Source organism: Nicotiana tabacum, chromosome 8 (assembly GCF_000715075.1).
Source record: "Nicotiana tabacum cultivar K326 chromosome 8, ASM71507v2, whole genome shotgun sequence".
Lineage (NCBI taxonomy): Eukaryota > Viridiplantae > Streptophyta > Magnoliopsida > Solanales > Solanaceae > Nicotiana > Nicotiana tabacum.
In genome coordinates this window covers 194,770,612-194,791,862 of record NC_134087.1, presented here as the reverse complement: position 1 = coordinate 194,791,862, position 21,251 = coordinate 194,770,612, and positions in this window count along the sequence as shown.

The following is a 21,251-nucleotide window of genomic DNA, read 5'->3' as shown; positions in this document are numbered from 1 at the left end:
GAAAACAAGAGTCATAGGTGGAGGAAAGTATGGAACTAGTTTCGGAGGTGGAGACTGTGGTGTCTGAGAGGTGGTGCCTCGGTAGTGCTGGTAAATGGGGAAATTTGGGGATAATTCAGTGGTAATATTATCCTGAGTTTGGGTCATTGATGGAGCAGGGTTATTTGGGTAAGATGGGGGTAACTGTCCTGTAGACCAGGCTTGGTACATCTCAGCCATTTGCTGCTTGAGTTTAAACATCTCTTCTTTCATTTTCCCGACATCCATCTCCTCTAGCTCCATACCTGTGTCAACATCTGGGATAGACATACTTTCGGGTATTGGTCCTTTTGATCTTGTGTGATAGTGATAATATGCCAGTATACTCTTTAGAGAAACTAACTGCTTGAATTCTGGAAATGAACAAACTTGTTAGTTTTGAGAGTTTAACACATATATAATCACACGTTGAGATGCAATGCTCCTAGACAAATAATCCCTTTCTATTATGCATTTGCTCGGCCGCTTGCGTCGTCCCAGCTTTCTTGAAATTTTTATTGTTATTCACTTCTATTTATTATATATATCTTTTATCGTGGTGGTCGAATCTTGTAGAGATTGCCTACGTATCATGCCATTACATGAATCAGACCTTGCGTAGTTCGGGCTAAAGGCAATGACTTTTATTCATTATACAAAGATGGAATTACATTTGAAAACTTTAAGAAAATGTCTTGAAACACACACACTTAAATCAAAATAAAAGATACAATTCTTAACATCTCACAACGTGCCCCACTTTCCACTTGTGTTGTATATTATTAGACTATTTGCTCAATGTGGAGCTTGACCTGGATGACCTCCCAGTGTACGATACATCCTTTCCAACTCCATTTCTATATGACGAGCAAAAGTGGGCGCATGCTCTGTAAACCTTTCATAATCCATTCCTTGGCAGTTTACATAACTTTGAGATGTGAAGACTGCCAGGTCGTGGATTTGTGCCCTGAAACCTTGGAGACGTTGGTCTTGGTCTTGCAATTGCTGCTGACGAGTGGTGGCTATATCTCTGACACGGTTTTCACGATCTAGAGCTGATTCTAACAGAGCTCGGAGTCTGGCCTGCTCTAATCTTGCTTGCGATTTTTCTCTGTCGAGGTCTGCTTGTTGATGTTCTCTGTTGCATCTTCTTGCCTTTTCTAGTTGTGCACGAAGCTGGTTTTCTGATCGTATCCAATGGTCTTTTTCCTTCTTGAATTGTGCCCTGTCTTTTTCGGATTGCCAATCTTGGCGTTCCTTATTAGACATGGCTTCTTCGTTTAATCGTTGGATCCTTTCTTTTGCTTTGCTCAACGTCCTTTCGTTTTCTGCAAGAATAGAATCATAATCTTGCATTCTTTCAAAAAGATTGGCGATGATTTTTTGATCCTTCCAGGATTTATAATCTTGCATAATCTTGCATTCTTTCAGCTCCTCTGGTACATCATCCACGCGAGACCGTTTTTCAAACCACCTTGCATATCCAGGATTTATCTCACCCTTTGTAGTGTTTGGGACTTGAGTATCACTTTTTAAGTATTGACATCCATTCCACATCTGCTGAAGTAGAGCCTCGGGAATAGTGGCTTCTGGGTGTAATTCGATTACTTGCATACTCAAATCTTCATCATCAGGAACTACTTGATATCTCCCTAGTTGCCTTAGGACTCTTAGTGGCGCATACGGCTGAATGCTTCTCAATCCCAATAGTAGTAGATAACTATTTGAGGTTGACATGTGTATTACTTCCCTCATCGGGAGCCATCCCAAAGTCCATTCAATCTGATTTGTCGTTAAAGCCTTTAGATGAGATACCCATGCTTCTATCCCTTCTGGAGCCTGATAATTTTTTGTTCTTTCCTCATAGCTTTCGATGCAATTATCATTGTTTGACCCATACTGTATGATCTTGGGCTGTTGTTGGAGATGTTCCATCACCCACATTTGCAACAAAATTTTGCATCCTTCGAAGACTTTTGCTCCTGATTTACATAAAGTCAAAGCCCGATAAATATCTGATAGAATGATGGGGATAAGGGTGTGATTTTCTTTGGTGGTAAGGATTTGCACAACTTTCGCGGTGCGAATATCAATTGTTCGCTCTTTGTTTGGGAAGACCATGACTCCTAGAAAAGCCACCATGAAGGCAAAGCGACGGTGAATCTGCCAAGTGTCTTTGTTTTGCTTGTTAGTAAGTCCTTTCTCATGAATTTTGAACCCATCTGACTTTCCGAACCTTGAATACAAAAAGTTGAAGGAACAACATCCATTGATGACATTGCTTTTCCTGATTTGACTGCTGATGTTCAGAAGACCGAAGAATCGAAGTACCGAAGGAGCCTTTGTGAATATCAGGCTTTGATTTTTTAGACTTCCGTCAAAACCAGCATATCCAGCTATCTCCTCTAATGTAGGAGTTAGCTCGAAGTCAGAGAAACGAAAGACATTGTGAACAGGGTCCCAAAAAGTTATTAACGCCGCAATCAGATCATCACGGGGTTTAACTTTCATAATGTCCGTGAGATTTCCCAAATGCTTGACGACCCATTTTTGACTGTCTTCGCCTAAATCATACCACCACATTTGAAGCTGAAAGAGAAATTCTTCTGTACTCGTGGATGAGGGGCTTTGTGTGGTGCTCATTTTGTATCTGAAGTTTAATTTAATAGAGTTAAGACTCATTTTGAAAATAAAAAAAAAAACTATTTTCAGAATTTTATATTTTTTTGAAAATTTACACTAAAAAAAATCATTTTATTTATTAAATATTTTTATTTCAAGATTTAAAAAAAAACAACCCATTTTATTCCTCTCTTTTCACCATGATTTCGTTTAAGCTGGTCAACAAGCATGTTCGAGGCAAATGAATGCACAAGTAGCAAGTAGGATGCATCAGGATGGTCTTTTTGTTTCGGGTTCACCTGTCCTAGACAGACCCAACCCCTGTGTTGAGTCTCCAAGGCCAAATGTATATGATGCAAATATTCGTTCCTACTAGGGATCCGGTACATGGCTGAGTTATTCTAAGTGTAAAACCTGAGGTTGATTGTTCTAAACCTGGCTTACCCAAACGGACAGTTTGAGCCGAAGCGGGGGCAACGTACCGGGAGCACGAAAGTCTGCCCGGCCTAGTTACTTGTCCCAACTCCGTCTTATTTGGTATGACTTTAACAGAAAGGTGGGTCACGCGCACGTGTACACCATAAATTCAGAAGACTCAGAAAGAAGGGGGTTTCGTAGCAGTTGTATATATTCACAATTCAAATAATATTAAAGCGGTAAAAAGCAACATTTAGCATATTAGCATATAAACAGTTGAAAATCATATAGTAAATAAAGCCAATTAACACAGATATTTTAAGCTCGAATTCTTTAAACCCTGAACCAATGGTTCTGGGTTACAGTTTACACTTTTGATCCCCAGCAGAGTCGCCAGAGCTGTCGCACCTCCTTTTTACCGCGCCCGCGGGGCGCGTGGGGGAGTTTTCTCCAATTGAAGGATAGTCGAAACGGGATTTATTTAATTATTTCAGAGTCGCCACCTGGGAATTTTAAGGCGTCCCAAGTCACCAATTTTAATCCCTGAATCGAGGAGAATATGACTCTGTTTATTATTCTGCGAACCAGAAATCCTGAGTAAGGAATTCTGTTAATCCGGAAGAAGGTGTTAGGCATTTCTGAATTCCGTGGTTCTAGCACGGTCGCTTAACTGTTTTTATTATTGGCTTAATCATCTTGATTTTACGAAATACGTTTTTATTGCATGATTTTACTACCGCTTTTTACTTATTGTTTACAATTATATGGACGAATTACGCGTACGTATATTCGTATTATATACTTTTTATAATTATCGGGGATCATGCCACGCGTACGTGTACACAATAAAATTGTCCATGTTATAGTTTTTATAAAAAAATATATGTTCGAAATTTAAAATAAAATCAGGAACATCATCACCCTTTTTATTTAAATAATGAACTGCACACCTCGGGTTATATGAAATTATTTTAACATCCTTGGAAAAATCCTTTTATTAAACATTCGCTCGAAATTGTGCGTACGCATAATCCGAATTTTTTTTTTATATAATCAGGGTGCGCGAACGCATCCCTAATTGCGCAAAATCTTTGTAATAATATTATGGATTTTTCACAAATTGTTTATTATATCTACACATTTTATATGAAAATCCTGAGAAATTCACATTTAAGGGAGCTTTGAATTCTTTTAAAAGAATTCACAATTTATTAAATATAGACCGTCGATTATAATTTCCGGATATAAATTATATTCAGCCCAACTATTCAAGTTCAAAGAAAATAATAAAAATATGATTCAAACAAATACAACATATATATGCGGATGAATTGTATATGAAACTAACAAACATGATTTATGAAGGGAAGAAGTATTTTTGAACAATTTTTCATTATTTAATTAGTGCAAATCCTATTTCTAATTGTCATTGATATAAAGTGTTGCAATTTGTATATCTCATCTTATTCTCATATACTTGCTTTTAATCTAATAGGCCTAATTATTTATTTAAGATGGTAAATAGGCATCAAATTGATAAGAAAGGGAATTATAAATCGATTAATAATATTGCCTTACATGCAACATAGTTTGTATGTCTAAAACATTCATAGCATTTTAACATCATAATGAGATACATCAACTCATCATCCCTTAATGGTTATATATATACCTATTATCACGCCATATATGAACGTATAACTCACATCATTCAATCCATAACTAAATCAGGTAAAACTAGCAATATGGTTTTTTTTTTGACATTTTTATACTACTCTTTATTCAACTAACAACATCTAACCTTAATCCACAACCAAACAATCGAAATACACTAACCATGCATTTTCTTGACATTTCAGAATACTCTATACCTGACTAACAATGTCATAGGACTTAACTAATAGCCAACTTCATGCCATGTTCCCTATATTAACAATTCAATCATAACTATACTTTAATGAAAATTTAGAATGGAAAACATTATTACAAAGTTTTATATGAATTTCAAATAAAGACAATTAACTCATAACTATCAAATTGAATTCACTACTAGTTAACTAACATGAAACAAAAAAAATGAAATTTAAACTAATGAACTTGGACAAAATGAAAAATAGAATTTTGCAATTCAAGCTTCATTGATTTGTCATGCTGAATCTTTTTTCCAACATAGAATTTAAGAGATAAGTACCTGGAAATGAAGGTAGAAGAAGTAAGTTTTCAGCAGTTGCAGCAGTAACAAAATCAGCAGAATAGCAGTATTTAGCAAGTCTGAACCAGACCCGTTAACCCAGATGAACAGTGACAGTAACTTGAGGGAAAATTTCAGATTTCAAACTGAACAATATCCACAAACAAACAACGGACAGATTCTAGAACAACATTTTTTTTTAGATTTTTCAGTTTCTTTCCTATTTCAAATTCAGCTTCCTGATTTTCTGTTTCTGTATTTGTATCTGTGTCAGATTGTGTGTGTGTGTGAGTGTTCTCTTTTGGTTTCTTTTCTGTTTCTTTTTCCTCTTCAAAATCTAAATTTGTCTCTCCTCACACTCTCTTTTTTCTTCCCTTAAAATCTGATCTAAATATGATTTTTCCTTTGAACTCCTGATTTTCTCTCTTTCCTTTCTTTTCTGTCTGAAAAAAGCTCTCCTCTTCAAATCTGATTTTTTTCTCTCTCAAATCTCCTGAAGTCTCCCCCTTAAATCAGTCCAGCTCCCTGTATTTATACAGGGCTGGTCCTATACTCTTTTAGTGCTTCTTGGACCCTTTTCTCCTTTTAAAATCAAAAAGTTTCCATTAAAACTACTTTTGAATACTTTAAATCCTATTGAGTGCTATTATCCTGTTTTTCAGCAGCCCATTACCCTTTGTTTCCCACTATCCTATTAAATTAAAACCATTAACAAACCACTTTCAGCCCACTATTATGTCACATTACCCTTACTGTTTTATCCCAGAAAATGTCCCAGATTTCCTACTGTAATTACTGTTATTACTGCCTTAAATTCAGAATCTAACAATACAGATTTTAAAATCTGTTTAAGCAGCTATAACCAATCCTAAAGTTTTGGACTGAATCCTAACTAAGAATGTAACCTTCTAACACAATTACATCTAATCAACATTTGTAAAATTACACTGAATTCAGAACTAACATCATAACAACATATCAATGAAATCATTATAACAATTCAGACTGGACTTAAACATTGAATCAAGATCAAACATACACAGGAGCATTGTCAATATACTGACAATGCCCTGTTTAGAAAACAATATATACACACCATTGACAAACTTTCTGAATTATTAAACGAGAATCAATTAATTGGGAAGAACTAATTGACTGAGTTCAATGACAATAAACAATTCCAAACAGATAAACAAGGTATTACAAACAGCATTAATGGCAATAAGAATTTACAAAACAACTAATCGACGAACTTAATCGAGTCGATTACACATATTATGAACATTCATAAACAACAGAAACAATAGTATAATTCTGATCAAATAGACGAGTATGAGACAGTATAACAGAATTGACTAGAAAATCATGAAAAATTAAACAGACTAATGAAACAAACATAGAATACATGTAGAATACACATAAGAAACAGAAAAAATACCTTTGAATCCTTCAATTTTATTCCGACTCGGACTCAACTTGGATTCGGACTTTGTTTGAAATCAAACAGACCTTAGTCGAAGTATTTTCCACTGAAAATACTTCGACTAAGGTCGATTAAACCTCAATCTTTATCTAATTTAGGCAAAAATCCAAAAGTCTGGTATTTCTAGGGTTTTTGAAGGTTCGATTTGGGACTTAACCATTTTTGGTCAGATTCGGGGGGACCAAATACAAAACACGGGTGAGGGTAGCCTAGGGGTCATTTGGTGTCAGTTTAGAACAGATCTGAGTTTGTTCTTGTTTGGTCTGAATCTTCAAAAGAAGATTCGAGAAGCTCGGAACTGATTCGAGCCAAACAAACTTCAGATCCATAACGAGGCATGCTAGGGGGTACTATGGTGTTATTTTGGAAGCCATTGGAAAGGTTTGAGTTTTCAGACCCACCTTTGATTTAGTATTCGAAGAGTTGGGGTCTGATTCGAAGGAAACTAAGGTCAGATTTGTGTAGAGGATGTTCAAGGGGTTCTAGGGTGTTATTTTGGTGACCGGCGGCGTTGATGCCGCCGGGTTTCAGGCGGTGGGATTCTAGGGCGGCTAGGGTTAGGGGTGGGGTTTGGGGACGATGATGAACAGTGAGAGGAGGGGGGTGTTCAGTTAGGGGCCGGGGTAGGGGCTTGAGCCTTATATAGGGGTGGGGTGGATTGATCTCATCCGTTGGATCAATTAAGATGCACGGTTGAGATCAATCCACTTATCCAAACGACATCGTTTGATTTAAGTTGGGGAAAGGGGTCAACCCGGGGTTGAAATGGATCGGGTTTGGGTGAATTTTTAAGACCGTGGGATCAAGATGGATGAACGGTTCAGATCTAGTTGCCCTTAAACGTCGTCGTTTCATTTATGCAGAAGCTGAACTGGACCGTTTGATTGCAATGAATCAACGGCTCAGATTTGAGGTATCTCATGCGGCGTCGTTTAGGCTTGTTCGAATTGGACCGGACAGGGGGATGTTGGATTGGGCTGTGGGGGGGGGTAATTTGATTTGGGCCTGGATTTTAATCCAGGTCCAATTTTTATTTTACAATTTATTATTTTCTTTTTTTTATTCTATTTTATTATTTATCATTAAAAAATCCTAACAAAATTTATAAAACAATTTTTAACCTTACACAAAATATTAATCACTTCATAACAACTATTCTACATACAGATAAAACATTAATCACATAATGGAATATAAAAAATAGAACAAAAATGCATATTTTGGTGATTTTATTTAAATTATCTTTCAAATACATAAGTAAATCCTATATGCATGCCACATGTATTTTATTTTAATTTTTATTTTATTATGACAAAGTAAATATTTACGGACATAACACAAATATTTAACATCACGTAAATTCGAAAATTACACAGTAAAAGAAATTTATTTTGTTTTTTTTTATTTATTTTGGAGTAGTTTTCGTAAGGCAAAAATTACGTGCTCACAGCGTGTACCTGGATGTTGAATACAACGGAAGAAACAGAAGGCAGAGAAATCAGCAGCAGCAGCAAACAGGAAAGGCAGCAACAACAATAAATACAGCAACAGTGACAGTAACCAAGTGCACCAGGAACAACTCAAATGAAACCCGAAAGATTTGTGAAAAACCAGGTAGCAACAAACAACATACAAAAACTCAAAATGGACTCGAACTCAAACCAAGGTTGGAGCAGCAGATTGCAGAGGAAGTTTCAACAAATTGGAGTCAAAACCAAAAAGAAAACAGTATTAACTACTGAGGCTTCAAACTAAACCAAAGCCTGATGGAATTATGTTGCCAATCAAAAATTGAATTTCTCTCTTTTCAGGACTGTTTTTAATATCTGGAAAACCTCTTAATTCAGAACTGTTTTTTCTGTCTAGTTTTTTTAGCTTCTGTCTCTATCTCTATGTCCTCCAATCTGTGTATCTATTTCTCTCTATGTGTCTATATGTGTGTATCCTTTTTTTTCAACTAATGGAAAGACCCCTCTATTTATCCCCTATCAGACCCTTTAACAGCCTCTTAGACAAACTGAACCCCCTCCCATGTGGCCTCTTCTGTTTTTCCACTCACTAGTTTAAAAGGAAAGATAGCCCATCCCTTTCCCTGACAGACCCTCTTCTCTTATTAAAATGGTTTATCATTTTAATAGTTTGAACAGGTATGGGCAGCAGGGGTGTGTTCTGTGCTGTCCATTTTACTCTAATTCCTTAGCAGCTGACAAAACACATGCTGCCCAAAACCTAAACTAGGTGAACATGCTATCAATTTAAACCAAAGTTTGAAATCTAACCTAGACTGCAGCTATAGATCAATTCTTAAATGCTTTCTGACTTAGCTAAACAGACTAACACACAATGACAATCAATTCTCATCTGTTTTAACCATGTCTCAGTAAATCAAATTAAATAGCATGAGTCAAATTATCACCATTCAAGGCTGAACTAATTTACGACGCGTATCGAATCGACTATACTAATTAAAACATAGAACAAACAGTCGATCAAACAAACACAAATAGGGAATAGACTGTACTTGACAATTTTACACGATACAGGGGAAACACAGGCATTATTGATTCGACGATTTAATCAAGCTGAAATATGTATATCACTATACGTATTCAAACGTAAACAGAAACACAATCGAACGAATAAAAGGTCTATCGGAGATGGAGAATAACTGGTAGTGGAATCCCAGAAATAAACAAAACTAATTAAACATGCCGAACAAACTAAAACAAACAATAAAATGAACTGACAAGAAAAAGGAGAACAGAAATACCTTAAAGGTTTGAAAAATCAGAAGGCCTTATCTCGGATTTTGAGTCGACCTTTCTTGGGGTTGAACGGACTTTAATCGAAGTGTTCTCAACTGAGAACACCTCTATTAAAGTCTATTAGACCTCAAATTTCTTGTTTAAATGGACAAAACCCGGATTCTGGATTTCTAGGGTTCTTAGGGCAGATTTGGGATTTATGTTTTCCTGGTTAGATTCGGACCAAACCAAGCCTGGTTTGGTCACGAGGGAGGTCAGGGGAGTGCCTGGTATGGACCTGGGGTGGTTTGTCATAGTTTGAGGTTTGGCTCGAATCTTCAAATGAAGATTCGAGACGACGGGGGAAGGTTTGAGACCAACGGTTTGCTGATCCGTGTTCAGGTTGTCGAGGTGGTCCTAGGGTGTTAAGGTGGTGGTCACCGGCGTCCTTGCCGCCGGATTTAGGGTGAGGGGAAAGGGGGCGGCGCTAGGGTTCTAAGGGGTTTGGGTCTGGTGAAGGAGACGACTCAAGGGAGGGGGGGTCTGGCTTGGGGGCGTGGGGTAAAAGGGACGGGCTTATATACGGGGTAGGTGAGTGAGTCCAAGCCGTTGGATCTGATGAGATCAACGGTTTGGATTACCTTAACTATATAAAACGGGGTCGTTTCAACTAAAGGGGGTTGGGTTGGTCCGGGGTCGAACGGGTCGGGTTGGCTGAGATGGGTTAGGGTTTGTGATCTTGGCCGTTGATCATTGTGAGATCAACGGCCCAGATCAAGCCAGATCAAAACGACGTCGTCTGGACGCCCCTGAGGTCAGCTGATCTGGACCGGGCAAGACACATGTCTTGGGCTCGATTTGGTCCAATTGGAATGGCCCAATTCCAATTTCAAACCCATTTTTCTTCTTTTAATTTTTGATTTAAATGAAATTCCTAAAAAAAATGTAAAATCAAAAATAGAAATCACACAAATATTAATTAATATTCAAACAACAAATATCACTCACATTAAACATTTAATTAAAATAAAATTATTTAATGACAACAAATAGAATAAAAGACGTGTATTTTTATGATTTTCCTTTTAAAACCAAATTGTAGTTGATTAACTCCTAATAGTAAAAGGACATCCTAAACTCACATGCGACCTATATTTTTGTATTTTGTTCGGCAAAACTAAACAATCATAAATAAAACTGCAAATAACTGCCGAAAGCGCTACATAAAATCCAAAAATTGTACAACAAAACTATTTGTTTTATTTTTTGATTTCTTTTGGAGCGATTGTCGCGTAAACAAAAATCACGTGCTCACAGAATATATTTTAGATCAAAGTACCTTAATAAAATCAAAACAAAGTTAGTCAGGCAATAGAATCATGTTAAGCAGTTTAAAACACTGCAATTAGGCCAAAAAATCAACTCGAACGGGCCTAGGAAGGACCATTTGCAAAGCCACTGGAATTTGGCATTTCTGCCTAGTTTTCGCATCTGCGGAAAATTCAACGCAGATGCGGTCCTGCTTCAGTGGGATCCTTACCGCATCTGCAGTTTTCTCTCAGGTTCCAGAAATCGCACTTGGGGAAAAATCATCGCAGGTGCGATACCGCATCTGCGGACAACTGATCGCATATGCGGTGTTCGTCAAGTTGTTCAACTGCCTAGAATTGTTTTCATTTTTTTATTCTTAAACCCAATTTTGGCACCTAATTTATATTCAAGACTTCTAAATTAGTGCACTACATGAAACTCTGATTAAATTGACACCGAATTTGTTGTACTTAGCAAGAAATTTTCTTTTAAACACTTTGTCGAAAACCTTGCAAGCAATTTAAAATGGCGTCTTCTTCACATAATTTGTATACTCAGATTTCCCACAAATTTGTTTCATGATACACAGCACACAAAAATGCACTCTCAACCAATTTTCCTCACCCTATTCTCACACAAATCAGAGGGGAATGGGGAAATAGGGGACACAGCCATGGCAGGCCTAAAACTGGCGAAAAACAGTAGCTTCGCACAGCTCTGCCCAGGACCTTTTTCGCTCATTTCTTTGGCCTAAATACTTTTTAATACATTGTTTTAAGTGTCTGTATGAGCTCTTAACATTGTTGGTCTATTTTGTAGGTACTTTGGGAAAAATGGATCTGGAACACCATGAATTTGAGCACAAACATGTCTTTGGACCGGAACCAGAGGAACCCTTTAATCATGAGCGGTTTCTATCTGCAGCATGTGAGCGAAAATATGATAAACTCCTGTCCAAGACCATCATCCGGGAAAGAGGCATAAACTTGTAAAAAGTCGAAGCTAAAATGTCGGGCTTCTACACGCGCTTGGTAGAAAGCAGGTGGATTTGTTTTGTCGAGCAACCAAATAATGCCAACCACACAATAGTTCTGGAATTCCATGCAAACGCCTTGAGGACCGATTTCCAAGGTGCCTTTGTTACTACTGTGCGGGGCATGCAAGTTCACTTCAGCCCTGAGATAATCAATGATATTTATTTCCTTCCCAATGTTGATAACGAGGTCTACAGAGACAGAGCCAAAGCAGGAGTAAACTAATGGCTAGTGGATAAGTTACATGATGGGGTTACCCCGAAGTGGCTGACAGTGCGCAAGGGAGTTGATTCTCATAATTTCACGGCTGAGGCAAAGACATGGTTATCCATTATCTGTTCAAGAGTGTTGCCCTCTATAAATGACACTGATGTGACACCAAACAAGGCACTGATAATTGCTGCTATCATGGATGGACTACCTGCGAACGTGGGGGAACACATTGTCCGAGAAATTGAGGAAGCCACTCATGGGAGGTCCAAGAGCCTTTTCTTCCCATCCTTGATCACTAGACTTTGCTATGATGCTGGGGTGCCTAAACGCCTCAATGATGTTGAGAAAGGTCCAGGAAAGCCGATGATCCATCCCTTGCTGAAAAGGGGACCCAGTGACAAACAGAAAAAAAGAGAATTGATGTTGTTTCCTCTTCATTTGGGCAGTTCTCTGAGGCCACCAGTGATCCCGCCGGATCCTTTTCATCTTCACAGGGTCCTTTGACCCCATGGAACCAGTCCGGTCCTCACACTATGCGACACTTATCCAGACAGATATATGGAGTAGATGTGCATGTTAGGCAGCTTATAGCTAGCCTTCCTACTATCCCACATGGGGCTAGCACATCTACTGGGATGGGCATATCTACTGGGGCTGCTGCCCCACCATCCATGGAGGATATGGTCAAAGAGAAAAAAGCAATCACTGGCAAGATGGAGGCCATTAACACCAGGTTGGAGAACATGAGTTGCCAGCAAGGGAAGATTGAGAATAGGAAGAGAAAGTTCAAGGAGCATGAGAAGAAGAAGAGAAAACTTCTGTCCAAGATGATGCAAAAGCTGAGTACATTTTGTGGTTCACATGAGTCGGAGGATGATGATGATGCGGACGTGGAGCTAAAATTTCTCACCACCTCGTGCTCTGACTGATGCAGTATTCAGAGAGCAATTTCCACCATTTTACTTTATCATGTTTAGTTGCATTGGGGACATTGCAACATCTTTGGTTGGGGGTGGCTTCTTGTATAACTGTGGTGCTTGTATAATTTTCGATAATTGTGGGTATGACAGATTAGTAGTGTGGTTATTTTCATTTTGTTGTTATTGTATTTTCATGTGATGTGTGATATTATTATGTTTATTAGCTTCTTAACTTCTTGTTTTTATATATATTATGTTTTAGTTACTTGATGTTAATTAGCTTCTTAAATTTTTGTATAAATAGTATTCTTTATTTTGGTGGAAATATCCTTGGTTTTCTTTGTACCATGGTTTTTTTTCGAGTGTGCCAATTTTCTTTTTGAACCGGGTAATTGTAGAAAATTTTTGTCGACTTTTCCCGATGATGGATAGATAGACAACTTTCTTAAGGGAATTAGTCTTGTAGTTTAGATATAGCTATGTTAATATTAGCAAGAATAAATGGTTTGGGTTGGAGTTTGTGCCCATTGACCAAGTTGTGGCTTGCTTGGTACCAACATGATTTAAACCTCGGCATATGAATTTTTGATTGTTGAAAAAAAAATAGTTGAAGTAAAGATGTCATGACTTTTAGACTGAACTTTTGGCTCTTTGATTCACTGAATAGCTTCCTATGCTATATGTAACCTCTTTGAGTCATTGGCTTCAATTGTATTTTGAATTTTTATTCCACTTGAGTGTTCATGTGCCATGTGTGGTGAGATTTATTGTGAGTTCTTTTGTATTACTTGTAGTCTAGAACTTGCCCGGAATGTGCTTCAAGGCGAAATCATAGACTAACTTGATTTGAAAAATGATATTAGGTCTTCCTTGGACTGCCATTGTGCCTTAAATTTCCTACCCTTGAATATTTTCCCTAGTCAACCCCTTTTGAGCCTTTAACCTTGCTCTTTGGCAACCATGTTACAAGCTTTATTCCTTTGTTCTTAATTGATCTAGCTTTTGTCACCCTACCTCCCTAAGTACTTTGAAAGTGTAGACATAGGCTAAAAGCCTAAGTTTGTGTCACGACCCCGATTCGCCCTCCGTGAACCATCGTGATGGCACCTAGTCTCTACGACTAGGTAAGCCTAAATTGCGAAAGATAACCGAACATGCTGAAGTAAAACAATTTAAAAACAGAAATAAAACAATAATAGTGTTCAAATGTGCCGCTCGGCATACACCATATATAAGTCTCAAAAACCAATATCTGAATCCAAGACCCGGAAACCCATGAATCACAAGATAAGATCAATACTACGTAGCTCTAACTCCGGAATGTCTAATAAGAACAGAAAAATACAGAAGGGCTAAATACTAAAGCAGGAATAGAAAGGGACTTCCCAGTCTACGAACGTGACAGATGTACCTCGAAGTCTCTAGAGTAGTCGCCTCCTCAAGGATGTTAGGCCTGAGTAGCGGTACCAGGATCTGCACATGAAAAACATGCACCGAAGAGGCATGAGTACACCACAGCGGTACTCAGTAAGTGCCAAGCCTAACCTCGATTGGGTAGTGACGAGGAAGGTCAGGGCCCTACTGAGATTAAATAAATATAAATATGACAGGATAAGATAAGCAGTACAATTGAGAATCTAAAGTAAGAATCTACACAGGATAATAAGAGTACAATAATGGAAACAGAGATGAAGGCAAACCATAAGGAAGTACCGCTCATAACAAGGATGATAACCAGGGATCTTTTGGTATCCCGAGGATCTCTTCGTATCCTCAATATATGCTAGGGATCTCTTGGTATCCCGAGGATCTCTTGGTATCCTCAATATATTCTAGGGATCTCTTGGTATCCCGAGGATCTATTGGTATCCTCAATATATGCTAGGGATCTCTTGGTATCCTCAATATACGTGCCAGAGATCTCTTGGTATCCCGAACCTCAGTTCATATCATAAATACGTACATGGGATCTCCTGGGATGTCGTCCTGTAGTCCCAAAGTAAAAACACACAGCAACAACACAAGAATACCCAATTAAGCTAAATTTCGTACCAAGTAAACAGTTAATTCTAGCCTAACATGCTTCACGTAATGCAATTAAGGCAGTTTAAGCAAATAGTCAAATAAGTCAACTAAACATGCTTTTCTAAACTAGTAACAGGCTAAATTCACAAGTAGAATAAAACAGGAAAAAGAACGCAATTGAAATACTTAAGGAAAAATTGGATTTTCAACAATTAGCTCAGTTACGCGCTCGTCACCTCACGTACAAGGCCTTTCATTTATCAAATATATCATATCCTAAGGGAAAGGTCCGCCACACAAGGTTAGACAAGCCACTTACCTCGAACCAGCTCAAAAATCAACATGTAACCACATCTTTGCCACGAGTACTCGACTCCAAATGGCCCAAATCTATTCAATTCAATTGCATAATATAAATAACACTTCAAGTAACTGATTCTACAATTAAAGTCTAATTTAATACGCGAAATTATGTAAAATGACCAAAACGCCCCTTGGGCCCACATCTCGGAATCGGGTGAAATTTATATTTTCAAAAACCTCGTACTCTCACGAGTCTATAAATAATTAGGTCACTGAAATCGGAGTTCAAATGATCCCTCAAATCCTCATTTTAATGTCTCTTAAACTCAAGCCCTAAATATCCATTGGTCCCAAATTGTTCACCACTAATTAGGTCTTTAATCACATAAAAACGAGTTATGAAGTCAAGGATGTTACCTTCAAGCGATTCCCCTTTGTTTTCCTCAAAAATCTCGCTCAAAAGCTTCAAACCCGGATGAAAATGGTGAAAAAATAGCTCAAAATCGCAAAGGCAACTATTTATATGTTCTGCCCAGCGATTCCCGCATTTGCGGAGATACGGTCCCGCTTCTGCGGAAACTACACCGCATCTGGGAGTTTCATTTAAATGCCAGCTTCTGCATCTGCGGAACTCTAATCGCAGAAGCGGTTTCACTTCTGCGAACATTCACCGCATCTGTGGTTCCTAAGGAATTCCCAAATTTTGCTTCTGTGGTCTCTACGCCACTTCTGCGGCTCCGTATCTACGGTCCCCTAATCGCAGATGCGAGAATACCAGAAGAAGCAAAAATATAGCAACTGCAACATTTCCTCAAACTTCTAGTTAACCATCCGAAATCACCCCGAGGCCCCCGGGACCTCAACCAAAAGCACAAACATCACCTAATACCTTATTCAAACTTGTACCAATCCTTAAAACACCTAAAACAACATTGAAACCTCGAATTAACCAAGGATTTAAGCCTAAGAACTCCAAATTCCTCAAAATACGCTTTCAGTCAAAAATTCCATCACAACGTGTCCGAATGACCTGAAAATTTGCACACACGTCACATTCAATACTACGGAGCTACTCCAATCTCCGGAATTCCATTTCGACCCTCGGATCAAAATCTCACTATCGGACCGGAAACTTCAAAAATTCAAATTTCGGCATTTCAAGTCTAAATTAACTACGGACCTCCAAAACACAATCTGAACACGCTCATAACCCCAAAATCACCCAACGGAGCTAACAGAACCATCGGATTTCCATTCCGAGGCCGTCTTCACACTATTCCGACTACGGTCAACTTTCCAACACTTAAGCTCTCATTTAGGGACTAAGTGTCCCAAAACTCTCCGAAATTCAAAACCAAACATTCCGGCAATCAAAATAGCAAAAATAAACTCGGGGAAAATAGTTAATAGGGGATCGGGGCATTAATTCTTAAGACGACCGGTCAGGTCGTCACATCCTCCTACACTTAAACATTCGTTCGTCCTCGAACGAGCATAAAGACATACCTGAAGTAGTGAAAAGATGAGGGTAACAACTGCGCGTATCCTGCTCGGTCTCCCTGGTCGCTCCTCGACCGGCTGACCCCGCCACTAAACCTTCACTGATGCAATGTTCTTTGACCTCAGCTTTCTGACTTGCCTGTCCAATATTGCCACTGGCTCCTCAGCATAAGATATATCCTTGTCCAACTGGACTGAACTGAAATCCAACACGTGCGACGGGTCACCGTGATACCTCCGGAGCATCGAAACATGAAATACCGGATGAACTTCGGCCAAGCTAGGAGGTAAGGCAAGCTCATAAGCACCCTCCCCAACACGCCTCAATATCTCAAAAGGGCCAATAAATCTCGGACTCAACTTTTCTTTTTTCTCGAATCTCATGACGCCCTTCATAGGCGAAACCCAAAGCAGAACCCGCTCTCCAACCATAAAGGAAACATCACGAAACTTCCAGTCCACGTAACTCTTCTGTCTGGACTGGTCTGTACGGAGTCTATCCTGAATCACCTTTACCTTCTCTAAAGCATCCTGTACCAAGTCTGTGCCTAATAGTCTAGCCTCTCGGCTCAAACCAACCCACTAGGAATCTACACTGCCTCCCATATAAAGCCTCATACGGTACTATTTGGATGTTGGATTGATAGTTGTTGCTATAAGAAAACTCCGCCAATGGCAAGAACTGATCCCAAGACCCTCCAAACTCAAACACACACGCACGGAGCATATCCTCAAGAATCTGAATAGTGCGCTCGGACTGTCCATCCGTCTGAGGGTAGAATGCTATACTCAACTCCACCCGAGTACCCAACTCATGCTGAACGGCCCTCAAGAACTGTGATGTGAACTGAGTACACCTATCTGAGATGATGGACACTGGAATACCATGTAGACGAATAATATCATGGATATAAATCTCCACCACCCGCTCCGAAGAATAAGTAGTACACACAGGAATAAAATGAGCGGACTTGGTCAGCCGATCCACAATCACCCAAATAGCATCGAACTTTCTCAAAGTCCGTGGGAGCCCAACTACAAAGTCCATGGTGATCTGCTACCACTTCCATTCCGGAATCTCTATCTGCTGAAGCAACCCACCCGGTCTCTGGTGATCATACTTCACCTACTGACAGTTGAGACACCGAGCTACAAATCCAACTATATCCTTCCTCATCTGCCTCCACCAATAGTGCTGCCTCAAATCCTGATACATTTTCGCGGCACCCGGATGAATGGATTACCGCGAGCTATGGGCATCCTCCAGAATCAACTCCCTAAGCCCATCAACATTGGGTACACAAATCCGAACCTGCATCCTCAATACCCCATCATCACCAATAGTCATATCTATGGCATCGTCGTGCTGAACCTTGTCCTTGAGGACAATCAAATGAGAGTCATCATACTGCCGCTCCTTGATATGATCAAATAAGGAAGATCGAGAAACCACGCAAGCTAGAACCCGACTGGGCTCTAAAAGATCCAATCTCACAAACTGGCTGGCTAAGGCCTGAACGTCCATCACCATAGGCCTCTCCGATGCTGGTAAATATGCCAAACTACCCAAACTCTCCGCCCGACGACTCAAGACGTCATCCACTACATTGGACTTGCCCGGGTGATACAAAATAGTGATATCATACTCCTTAAGCAACTCTAACTACCTCATCTGGCGCAAATTTAGATCATTTTGCTTGAACAGGTGTTGCAAGCTCCGATGGTCAGTATAAATCTCACAAGTCACATCGTATAAATAATGGCGCCAAATATTCAGGGTGTGAACAATGGCAGCTAACTCAAGGTCGTGAACAGGGTAGTTCTTCTCATGTATCTTCAATTGCCTGGATGTGTAGGCAATCACCTTACCGTTCTGCATCAACACCACTCCGAGGCCAATCCTTGAGGCATCACAATAGAGCGTATAAGACCCCGAACCTATAGGCAGTATTGGGGCTGTGGTCAAAGCTATCTTGAGCTTCTGAAAGCTTGCCTCACACTCCTTCGTCCACTGGAACGGAGCACCCTTCTGGGTCAACCTGATCATAGGGGATACAATCGATGAAAACCCCTCCAAAAAATGACAGTAGTAGCCTGCCAAGCCAAGGAAACTACGGACCTCAGTAGCTGAGGATGGTCTGGGCCAACTCTGCACGGCCTCAATCTTCTTCGGATCCACCTGAATACCCTCACTCGATACCACGTGGCCTAAGAATTCCATTGAATCCAACCAAAACTCACATTTCGAGAACTTAGAATATAACCTCTTCTCTCTCAAAGTCTGAAGCACAGTCCTCAGGTGTTGCTCATGATCTTCCTGACTCTGAGAATACACCAGGATATCATCAATAAAGACAATGACGAACGAGTTAAGATACGGCCAGAACACGCTGTGCATCAAATGCATAAAGGCTACTGGCGCATTGGTCAGCCCAAATAACATGACAAGGAACTCGTAATGACCATACCGACTCCTAAAAGCAGTCTTCGGGATGTCTGGCTCCCGAATCTTCAACTGATGGTAACCTGAGCGCAAATCAATCTTAGAAAACACTTGTGCACCCTGAAACTGGTCAAACAGATCATCAATACGAGGAAAAGGATAACGGTTCTTCATTGTAACCTTGTTCAACTGGCGGTAATCGATACACATACGCATAGAACCACCCTTTTTCTTCACAAACAAGATAGGAGCACCCCAAGGTAAAACACTAGGCCGATTAAAACCCTTATCAAGCAATTCCTGCAACTGATCCTTCAACTCCGGAGGAGCCATACGATATGGAGGAATAGAAATGGGCTGAGTGCCCGGAAACAGATCAATGCCAAAATCAATATCTCTATCAGGAAGCATGCCCGAAAGATCAGCTGGGAACATATTGGGATAATCCCGTACTACTAGGACTGAATTAACTGAAGGGGTATCAATACTGTACATCTCTCACATAAGCTAATTATGTGTCACACCCCTTCTCAACTATACGCTGAGCCTTAAGAAAGAAATAACTCTACTGGGAGTGTAATCTAAAGTACCCCTCCACTCAACACGCGGTACACCTGTCATAGCCAGCGTCACAATTTTGGCGTGACAATCAAGAATAGAATAATGGGGCGACAACCAGTCCATGCCCAAGATAATATCAAAATCAACCATGCTGAGTAACAATAGATCGGCTTTGGTCTCAAAACCACTAAGAGCAATCAAACACGACCGATAAACGCGGTCCACAATTAGAGAATCTCCCATAAGAGTAAAAACATAAATAGGGGAACTCATAGAATCCCGAGATACACCCAAATGCGGAGCAAAATAAGAAGAAACATAAGAGTAAGTAGAGCCTGGATCGAATAGAACCGATGCATCTCTGTGGCAAACCAATATAATACCTGTGATGATAAAATCAGAGGCAACAGCCTCGGTACGGGGAGGAAGGTCATAGTATCTAGCCTGGACTCCCCCTCTAGGGCAACCTCTACCTCCCCGACCTCCACCTCTAGCTAGCTGAGCAGGTAGGGTAGCAATTGGAGCTATAATCATAGCCTGAGAACTCTGCGGGGCACGGTGTGGCTGAGAAGTCTGTAGAGGTGCACTCCTCCCAAGTCTAGGGCAATCCCTCACAATGTGGCGTGTGTCACCACACTTAAAACAATCTTTGGGAGGACGTGGTGGTTGTGACTGGCTACGGCCAAGTCTGCTGGACTGACCTCTGAAAGCACCCCGCGCAGGAGGCGCGCTAGAAACCGGAGGTGCATAATAAGGCTCCTGAGGCCTAGGAGGAGCTGGACCAATACTGGCTGCTGGAAGAGCTAAATGAACAGGGAGACTCATATAACCCCTACCATGACGACCTGCAACTAGGGTACGAGGACCAGAATAATGGCCCGACTCTCGAGACCTCTTGGCCTCCCTCTCCTCTCTCTCTCTAGCATGCATACCCTCAATCCTCCTAGCAATGCTCACCACCTGCTGATAAAAAATATCTATCTCTAACTCACGAGCCATGCTAGATCTAATGTTGGGAATAAGCCCCTCAATAAACCGACAAACCCTCTCGCAGATAGTAGAAACCAAGGCTGGTGCATGCCTAGCTAAACTGGTGTAACGGACAGCATATTCTGAAACAGTCATAGCACCCTGGAACAAATACTCAAACTCTACGTGCCATGCGTCTTTGAGGCTCTGAGGAACATACTCACTCAGGAACAGATCTGAAAACTGAGCCCAAGTCAGTGAAGCAGCCTCATCTAGACTGTCTAACTCATAGGTGGCTCCTCAAAGTTGGAAGGTAGTGAAAGAAACCCCGCTCGATCCTGAGATACCCATGGTACGGAGAATGCGGTAACACTCATCAAGAAATCCCAGAGCATCCTCCAATGCTAGACCACTGAATACATGAGGCTTGTATTTCTTGAACCTATCAAGCCTCAGCTGCTCATCATCGGAAGTTGTTGCCCTGTCCTCGGGCTGAA